The sequence below is a fragment of the Symphalangus syndactylus genome, chromosome Y, assembly GCF_028878055.3.
Source record: "Symphalangus syndactylus isolate Jambi chromosome Y, NHGRI_mSymSyn1-v2.1_pri, whole genome shotgun sequence".
NCBI lineage: Eukaryota > Metazoa > Chordata > Mammalia > Primates > Hylobatidae > Symphalangus > Symphalangus syndactylus.
Genome location: NC_072448.2, coordinates 29,050,001 through 29,059,991, shown reverse-complemented (window position 1 = coordinate 29,059,991; position 9,991 = coordinate 29,050,001). Strand labels below are relative to the sequence as shown.

General features: G+C 51.0%; 1 long non-coding RNA gene across 3 annotated transcripts in view; it reads right to left on the bottom strand.

Annotated features, from left to right (window-relative positions):
* Positions 1-7,565: 7,565 nt before the first annotated feature.
* LOC134736123 (uncharacterized) overlaps positions 7,566-9,991 on the bottom strand; it is a 2,588-nt gene continuing 162 nt past the window's right edge. Inside the window, exons 1-4 of one of the 3 annotated variants that reach the window (XR_010119854.1) lie at positions 9,838-9,991; positions 9,428-9,567; positions 9,027-9,124; positions 7,566-7,890 (exon numbers count right to left, since the gene is read on the bottom strand). The exon at positions 9,838-9,991 is cut by the window's right edge and continues 162 nt beyond it. This is a non-coding gene — a long non-coding RNA (uncharacterized lncRNA). Of the gene's footprint in view, positions 7,891-9,026; positions 9,125-9,427; positions 9,778-9,837 lie in introns of those variants that run through there. The other 2 variants (XR_010119855.1, XR_010119853.1) reach the window with 2 other exon arrangements.

Here is a 9,991-nt window from a genome sequence, read left to right as displayed (position 1 = left end):
TTCGATACCAGGGTGGCCGACAAGAAGAAACCCCGTCCCTACTAAAAATAGAAAAATGAGCCAGCTGTGGTGGTGCGTGCCTGTCATCCCAGCTACCGAAGAAGAATCACTGGAACCAGGGAAGCAGAGCCTCTCCTGTCAGTGGCTGACTACCCAGGGTGTGGGGGAGCGAATACTGGGGTAGTTCGGGAAGGCAGAGGCAGCTCTAAAAGCATAGAAAAGGATGCTTAACTCATTTTAAATATATTTTTAATGGACAAATAATAACGGCGTACACGTATGAGGTATATCGTGATAGTTCGATCTACGTATACATTGTAGAAAGACTCAATCAAGCTAAGCAACATATTCATCACCTCACCAACTTATGACCTTTTTGGGGGGAGAATATTACAAATCTATTCTTTTAGCAATTTTGAAGTCTATAGCACATTATGATTATTATTAACTGTGGACGCAACTCATTTTCTTGCTTCCTATCCTATGGGCTACTGGAAATTGTATCAGTCCTTCAGTTTTCTACCCGTATGTCCCATAGTATCGGGGCTTTCTTGCAGCATTTCTAGGATATCTGTGGAGACAAAGTACAGTTGAAGGTAGAATGTGTTTTCTCTGCATTTGCTCTGACCTCCCAGAAACCTGTTCCATGACCACTCAAGATTAGGTGTTCAAGCCTGAAGTATTTGTTAGAGAAGGCATTTCACAACGCCTGGCATATCGATCAAAGCCACGTGTGTTCCTACAGCAGACACCGTTGAGGTGGGAGAAGCAGAAGTCCCTATTCCCAAGGAGAGAGACAGCATGGGCCCACGACTACCAGCTGGCTGAGCAACATAGAGTGGTTCCTCTTTAAAGGCTCGTGTGTAACCCGAGGTTTAAGGACAACCTGTATTCACGGGGTGTCAGTCTGGGGATTCTGTGGAAGGTTTTACGGAAAGCGATATGACGTGAACTTTGAAGAACAGTGTGGCAGGCGAACAGGTAAAAAACACGGTGGACAAAGTTGTAAAGTTGTCGCCCGTAGAGTAGGAGGAAAATGACCTGGTCGAGCAGAGACTGCCCGCAAGGGAGCAACGGTTGGGGAAGGGGACAGGATCGTAGGTAAAATAGGGAGGCAGATAAGGATATCTAGTCTGAAGACCTTAGGAAAGGAAAATCACAGAGGACTAGAAAAAGCCTAAATCCCCACGACGGTGTACAAGGTCTCGCACGATGAAGCCCACCGTTTTCTCGTGAATGAGAGGAAGCTCTGAAAAGCCTGTGTCATCACAGGATGCAGTTGACAACCGGACAAAGAGGGAAGGTCCTGGCAGAGGACTTAGACGAGTGTTTCCGGTTGTCTTTCTGTGAGACATTTGCAGAGTCAGTCAGCATCCCTCAGCTGTGAAAACTATAATATGACAGGTATGATACTCTAGGGAGAGACACGAAGGGTGGTAAGAGAAGATCATTCGCAGCTGTGGAACCCTGGGCTTTGTGTGCAGTGAAACGCACAGACGATTCCATTCGACTCTCCACACCACCAACGAACCCTTCATTTTACAGGATCAGAGTAGCTAAGTAACTTTTGCAAGTGCGTCGGCTTGGAAAATGTTCAAAGAAAGGTGTGCCCGATTTCTAAGCCCGTCCTATTTCATCATGTCAGTTTCGCCCATCCTAGCCTAATAAGAAGGGTCGCTTCGGCATATTTATCACACACTTAGGTTCCAGAGCCCGTGCCAAGACTTAGAATAAAAGAATTTTAAGTGAGGTGCCTAGGAATCTGCGTGTTTAATACACACCCTAGATGGTTAGTAGGATCAAGTCATTTTGGGGAATCCCTGCAATGTGTCACACCGCCTTGAGAAAAGGCATAAGGTTGGAGAGGAAAGGGGAGGGATGGAAAGAGGTGAAGGAGGTAGTATTGACAGGATTTGACCGATCGCAGGAGAAGTGAAGTCTTCAGTCTCTGACTAGCATTTCTGTCTGAAGTTTTGTCAGTGTAGACCCCCGCCCAGCAACAAAATCCTCCTCTAATCGGGCCAAAAGTAGCGAGTGGCCATTCTGCCACGCTCTCTCGGGTGTGAGCATCCCAGGAGAGTTGTAGCCAGGACACAGCAGCATGCCGGTGTGCCGCTCTGGTCGCATACGTTAGAGATGATTTTCATGACACTCACAGGTAAAAAGAAACGTAAAAGGTTTCTGGGAGAGAAGCCGACCATCACGTTCCTGTTTTCAGAACAGAAAAATCGCCGTCATCGTTCGGTTCATTTAAAAAATAACGATGCTGTATTTAAGGAGAGAGTTTCTTGGAGCAAGAAGTGATGTTAAATGTTTAAAGATTTTAAATCGACAAACTAGGCTACAGTAAATCCTTTTACTTTTGGAACAGCGAGCCATTCTCCTCGAGCTCTTCGGGTCCTGAGTGACTCACCACGTTCAGCATAGATAAATGCCTTCCGTCCTTCAGTGAAGACACTGCCGATGGTAGGCAGAATAATGGTTCCTCAACTATGTCCATACCCTTATCCCTGGGACCTGTGGATATGTTACTTTAAATAGCAAAGAGAACTTAACAAATGTGATTAGGTATTTTGAGACAGGAAGAGAAGCCCAGATTATCCAGGTGGGCCCAATAGAATCACAAGAGTCCTTATAATAGAGGGCAGGTGAGCAAGAATCAAAGAAAGAGACGCAATAATGGAAGCAGAGGTCAGGGTGCCGTGATTGCTAGAATGGGGTCACAGGCTAAGACACGCAGATAGCCTCTAGCAGCTGGAAAAGTAACAGCCATCGATTCTTTCCTAGAGTCTCCAGAGGAATGCAGCTCTGCTGACACCTGTTTTAGCCTAGAGAGACTAATTTTGGGTTTGTCATCTCCAGAACTATAAGGTAATACATTTTGATTGCCGTAAGCCACCCATTTTACGGTAATTTTGTGACAGTAGCAATAGGAAACTCATAACACCGTCATCAGGTGGCTTTCGTGTGTTATTTCCACGATGAGCAGGAAGGCTCTTGTATCCAAGAGGGATCCTTAGCAAAAACCAGCAGGGAGGCAAAACCGAGACCCAAGGTCAAAGTTGACTGTGTCGACCTTGACTTAGAACGCATTTCTGGGTGAAGAAGCCCTAACGTCTTCCTTTGACTCTGAAACCCATGGAGTTTCTGTTCCTTATAACTGCCAGTGACAATGTTCCACCTCACCGTGCCTTCCCTATGGTCATTCACTCTTTTTTTATTCTTTTTCAGACGGGGTCTCTTACTGTCACCCAGGCTGGAGCGCAGTGCTACAGTACCGGTTCACTGCAGCCTCAAACTCGTGGGCTCGAGTGATCCTCCCGCCTCAGCCTCTGGAGTAGTCGGGACCACAGATAGGCACCACCACACCCGGCTAATTAAAACATTTTTTTGTTTTTTTTTTTTTTTTTTGTAGAGACGGGACCCTGCTCTATTGCCTAGGCTGGCCTTGAACTCCCGGCCTCAAGCAATCCTCCTGCCTAAGCCTCCCAAAGCACTGGGATCGCAAGCATGAGCCACCACGCCCGGTCCTCTCTTACTTCTCTTAACGCTACCCTGTCAGATATCCCCTGGGCCATTATCCCTCAGATATTGCAGCTTTTAGGGCCAGCTTCGGAGAGTCTTCCCCATGACATTTTTAGTCCATAAATCCTATTCTGAGGAAATTACAGTAACGCTTCCTAAAAATCATGCCACGAAATGGAACGTAGGCCAGGCACGGTGGCTCACACCTGTAATCTCAGCACTTTAGGAGGCCAAGGTGAGCAGATCGCTTGAGCTCAGGAGTTCGAGACCAGCCTGGGCAACGTGGCAAAACCCCATCTCTACAAAAAATACAAAAAAAAAAAAAAATGAGCTGGGCATGGTGGTGAATGCCTGTAGATCCAGCTACTCAGGAGGTTGAGTTGAAAGAATGGCTTGAGCCCCAGAGGCGGAGACCGCAGTTGCAGGAGCCAGTTGACAGAGCGAGAGAAGGTCCAAAAAAAAAAAAAAAAAAAGAAAAGAACAAAGAAAGAACAGACCCCAATACCGCATTGTCGCTGAACGTTCCCCCAAAAGGCCAGAAACCCCCTGACTCAGGTCAAGGAGGTGGTGTTTCATTTTATCTCTCTCTCTCTCTCTCTCTCTCTCTCTCTCTCTCTCTCTCTCTCCCCCTCTGTCTCTCTCTTTCTCCCCTAACTTTCATTTCTTGTTCAAGCATACCCGTGCAAGATTGTCACATAGGTACACTTCTGACTGGGGGGTTCAGTGTGCAGATGATTTCATCACCCGGATACTCAGCGCCGTACCCGACAGTTTTCGCGTTTTTTGTGTGTTTTGTCTTTTCCGGAAGCCGTCTCTCCTTCCACCCCTTCTCCCTCAAGTAGGCTCCCGCGTCTCTCGTTCCCCTCGTTCTGTCCATGCAGAAGTCTCATCTATAAGTTCCCACTTCTAGATGAGGGACGCTCCCCTCCGTCCCCACCCCGCACCCCCTCCCCCCACACACCCTCATTCCCGCACCCCCCCCTCCTCAAACGCAAGAAAGGGAGAAAGACAGAAATGAAAGTAAGAAGTGAGCCTCCAAGGCGGTGGAGGCGGGGGATCACAAAGGGTGAGCAAGCGATGGGGGTCGGGAGATATCTTGGCCGAGCTATGAAAAATAGGGGACCCACTTTCCAGCCCCACCACACCCCCTATTCCTCAACCGCAGTCAGCCTCTGGGTGGGGTTGCGCCCGTCAAAGCTTCTGAATGGAGAGAAGCCCAAGGCTATGGAAGGCATCAGCTCCAACTCCAGGAAGGGAATAGGGCTCTGTGCATATGAATGGGGCTCTAGAAGGCGGTGCCGCGGCGCCCAAAGCGATGCGCCTAGCCTCGCCTCGCCTGGCCCAGAGCGAGACTCCGTCTCCAAATAAACAAACAAATAAATAAATAATAAAAAAAATCATCAATAAAAAGAAAGAAAGAGAGAGAGAGAAAGAAAGGAAAGAAAGAAAGAAAAGAAAGAAAGAAAGAAAGAAAGAAAGAAAGAAAGAAAGAAAGAAAATAAAGAAAGAGAGAAAGAAAGAGAGAAAGAAAGAAAGAAAGAAAGAAAGAAAGAAAGAAAGAAAGAAAGATAAAGAAAGAATCAGTACAGCGGTCGTGGTCGTGAATCATTCCCCGGAGTCCAGGCGCAGTGGCTCACGCCCGTCACGCCAGCACTTTGAGTCGCCGGATCAGGAAGGTTGCCACAAAATGATGAGACCCCGTCTGTGGAAACACATTCAAAATTGAAGGCCGGGCGTGGCGGCTCACGCCTGCCATCCCAGCACTTCGCGAGGCCGGGGAGGGCGGATCACCTGAGGTCGGGAGTTCGAGACCAGCCTGACCAACACGGAGAAGCCCCGTCTCTACTAAAAATACCAAATCAGCCAGACGTGGTGTCGCATGCCTGCAATCCCAGCTACTCGGGAGGCTGACGCAGGAGGATCGCTTGAACCCGGGAGGCAGAGGTTGCGGTGAGCCAAGATGACGCCATCGCACTGCAGTCTGGGCAACAAGAGCGAAACCCCGTCTGTCTGTCTCGGGAAAAAAACAAAATTAAAAATGATCTGGGCACAGTGGCGCGTGCGTGCGGTCTCAGGGACTGTACTCTGGAGGCTGAGGTGGAAGGATCGGTTGAGCCCAGGAGCGTCCACGCTGCAGTGAGTGAGTTACGATGGCACCACTGCCAGGGTGACAGAGTGAGACGCCGTCTCTCAATCAGTCCATCCATCAGATGACTGGAAGGCGCTCTCTGCGCCTTACTTTCAAAGGGTGTATCTTTAGGCCCAGCAGGCACGGTGCCTCACGCCAGTCATCCCAGCACTGTGGGAGGCCGAGGTGGGAAGAAAGAAGGAAGGGAGCGAGGGAGGAAGGGAGGAAGGAAGAAAGTCAGGAAGGCAGTCAGGCAGGAAAGAAAGAAGAAAGGAGGAAAGAAAGAAAGAAAGAAAGAAAGAAAGAAAGAAAGAAAGAGAGAAGAAAAAAGAAGAAAAGAGAAGGGAAGAAAAGAAAAGAAAAGAAAACGGGGAGGGGGCATATCTCCTTGACCGGTGACTGCCCAGGATACAGTGGGTCACGGCTGACTGAAGCCTCGACCTGTGGGGCCTCAAGTGATCTCCTCCTTATCTCAGCCTCCCGCGTAGCCGCGAGTACAGGCGGGCATCACCCCGCACAACTCATCTTCTAATAATATCATGATTTTACGGTATGGCGACAGAGTCTCGCACCGTCACCCGGGCTGGATGGCCGTGGCACGATGTCAGCTCACCGCAAGCTCGGCCTCCCCGGTTGAAGCCACTGGCCCGCCGCAGTCTCCCGAGTAGTTGTGGTTCCAAGCCTATGCCACCAGGCCTGGCTAATTGTTCTAGATCTCATAGAGATGGGGTTTCGCCACGTCGGCCAGCCCGGTCTTGAACTCCTGGCCACGAGGGATCCACCCGCCTCGGCCTCCCAAAGCGCTGGAATGACAGGCGTGAGCCACCGTGCCCGGCCCAGAGAAGGGGTTTCATCAGCCGACGGGTGGAGGGTGGGGTGGGTTTTACCGAGCCTGCGTACCGTGCAAAGGATAAGTGAGTGTGGTTTGTGAACTAGATGCGGAAATTGTGTGTGTGTGTGTGTGTGTGTGTGTGTGTGTGTGTGTGTGTGAGAGAGAGAGAGAGAGAGAGACCAATCCCACCACGAGGACCCGGAAATGGTGTTTGATTTGGGTCCCCGTCTGGTCACCTGTCTGTCTGTAGATGACTGAGGATTCCACCAGTGAAGGTCAACAAGTATCTACGGGGCTGTTTCTCCCTCTCATGGGTCTCACTCATCTGTGTGGTGGAGAAAGGGAAGAAAGCAGGTTGTGATGGGAAGTCGTCTTCACGCCTGAGGAAGCTGCAGGCAGGCTGACCGGAAGGAGGGCATCGTATGTGCCATTTCCATACCCGGGCCCCCTTCACAAGGCTGGGGCTGCCAGTCCACCCTGTACGTCAACCCACCCCCAAGAACAGCACGGTCCGGGGTGGTCCAGTCTCATCCCATCCGGCCCACCCGGGGAAGTCTCCGCCGGAGGATTCGAAAGCAGCGTCAACACGGTTCCCCTGGGGTCGCCCGGGAAAGGCCAGCCTGGGGAGGGTAGCGGGACGCGATCGTGGGGCGGGCATCCGCCTCAGAGCTCCCCGGAAGGTGGCAGGTAGCCGGTGGGGGACGCCGAGGCAGAGACGTGTGGCAGGAGATAGACCTGGAAGCCGGGGGGAGAAGCGGGGACGTGGGGAGAGGGAAGGAGGCCCTCGGGAGGATTTAGCACCGAGAACCCACTCAGCCAAGCTCCCTCCGTCTTCTCGGGTCCAAGGTCCACCCTGGGAGACGGCAAGAGAAAGGTTCACTCGGCGGTTCTCGTCTTTCTCTTTATTTTTTTCATCCTTTCCATGTTACAAGGGATGCTCATTTCAACAACCAGACGGTGGAGGTGACGGGAGAAACGTCAAGGCCAGGAGTTTGAGACCAGCGTGAGCAACAGAGCAAGACAAGTAGGAGAGCCCAGCTGAAAAAAATGAAAAAGAAGGAGGAGGAGGAGGAGGAGGAGGAGGAGGAGGAGGAGGAGGAGAACATGGGGGGTGGGGGTGGGGGAGGAGAAGGAAAGAAAAGAAAAACGAAAAAAAAAAAAAAAAGAGAAGCAACCACCAAGAAAGTTAAAATTCTCCAACGGTCGGAAGTTGAAGACGAGACTGACCAAGATGGAGAGACCCCGCGTGTACCGAAAATAGGAAAATTAGCCGGGCATGATGGCGCATTCCCGTCACCCGGGAAGGCTGAGGCAGGAGAATCAGTCGAACCTAGGAGGCGGAGGTTGCGGTGAGCCGAGATCGCGCCATCGGACTCCACCCTGGGCGACAAGAGTGACACTGCGTCTAAAGAAAAAAAAAAAGAAAAAGAAAGAAAGAAAGAAAGAAAGAAAGAAAGAAAGAAAGAAAGAAAGAGAGAGAGAGAGAGAGAGAGAGAGAGAGAGAAAGAGAAAGGAAGGAAGGAAGGAAGGAAGAAAGAAAGAGAAAGAAAGAGAAAGAAAGAAAGGAAGGAAGGAAGAAGGAAAGAGAAAGAAAGAAAAAGAAAGAAAGAAAGAAAGAAAGAAAGAAAGAAAGAAAGAAAGAAAGAAAGAAAGAAAAGGCAGATTGGTGAGATTGGTGGGGTGCGTCTCAACGTTTTATTTGTTTGCAGTCGCCGTAGTACAAACGGAAAGAACAGTGGCCGCTAGGTGATGCCCGAAGACAACCGATGCCCGCAAGTGTCAGTCAGCACGGAAGAGAATTTATTTATTTATTTATTTATTTATTTAGAGACAGAGTCTCACTCACTCTGCAGCCTGGGCTGTAGTGCAGTGGCGCGATCTCGGCTCACTGCAGCCTCCGCCTCCCAGGTTCCAGCGATTCTCCCGCCTCAGCCTCCCGAGTAGCTGGCATCACAGGCACCCGCCCCACCCACCGCTCCAGACTCAGTTTTGTATTTTTAGTAGAGACGGGGTTTCGCCGTGTTGGCAAGGCTGGTCTCGAACTCCCAACCTCAGATGATCCACCCGCCTCGGCCTCCCAAAGTGCTGGGATGACAGACGTGAGCCACCACGCCCGGCCTTAACTGTTTCTTTTTAAGTCGAGGAGCTTATCAGGGAACTAGGAGAAGTACAGACGCCACACGTGACAGAGAGAAACGTCTGAAAACGCCCCTCGCATCCAAGTGGGGACCCGGCCTCGACCTCCCGAAATCATACACCGAGTGGGGAAGCCCAGCAAGGCCCGTCTGTCCACATTCCTCTCGGCCCCTCGAAGCACCTAAGCCCGCGCTTCTCACTTTCATGGAAGGGGCAGGGCCCTCCCCGGCACGGGGCGTCTGACAGACTGACAGAGAACGAGACAGACATAGAAAGACAGAGATGGATGGGGAGAGATAGAGAGAAACAGACAGACAGGGAGGGAGAGAGACAGACAGACAGACAGAGAGAGAGAGAGAGAGAGAGAGAGAGAGACGCCACATGACAGATAGGACCGGAGCGTACCGTGACTCACAGGTGTCGTCACAGCACTCTGGGAGGCCGACGTGGGAGGATCGCTGGGGCCTAACAGTTTGAGATCACGTCGACATGTGAGAAGACACCTGCAATAATAATAATCACAGAAGTTTAAAAAGAGATTCTATGTGCCCAGAGCGTGGACAACAAAGCGAGAGTACATCCGTACTAAAAAGAAGAGGACTGATAGGCAGGCAGGCAGGCAGGCGGGCACGCAGGCAAATATAGAATGAGCCAGGTGCAGTGTCTCACGCCTGTAATAGCAGCAGTGTGGGCGGCCGAGGCAGGCAGGCGGATTGCTTGAGAACAGGAGTTCGAGATCGGCCTGGGCAACCTGATAGAACCCCGAACCCCATCTCGCTCACATACCTACATACACAGCTACCTACCTACGGAAAACATGAGAAACAACATAAAAGTCAACCGGTGTGGTGGTGCGTGCCTGTAGTCCCAGGTAATGGGGATGGGAGGGATCAGAGGCAGGACGACCTCTTCTCGGTCGGTCCAAAGCGTGGAGGCTGGGGTGATCCTGGGCGACAGAGACAGAGGAAGACCGTGCCAGTAAGTAAGGAAGAAAGTAAGGAAGTGAGTAAATACATAAGCAAGCAAGCCTGCAAACGATGAACGTGACGGCGACATAGAATAACCCATGAGAATACACAAGCAAATAAGAGGGCACGCATAAAGCTAAAAGGTAGTGAAGATCACAATCAATCGTTTTCACCCCACCCCACCCCACCCCACCCCACCCCACCCCACCCCACCTCACCCCACCTCACCCCACCTCACCCCACCTCACCTCACGTAAGCTGGAGTGGAAGTGCGCGATCGCAGCCCACGTTAGCCTCTGCCTCCCGGGCTTAAGAGATCCCCGTAGTCCTAGCTACTGGGGAGGCTGAGGTCACCAGAGCCCAGAGTGAGAAGATCAGGCAGGCCAATGAAGAAAAGACAAA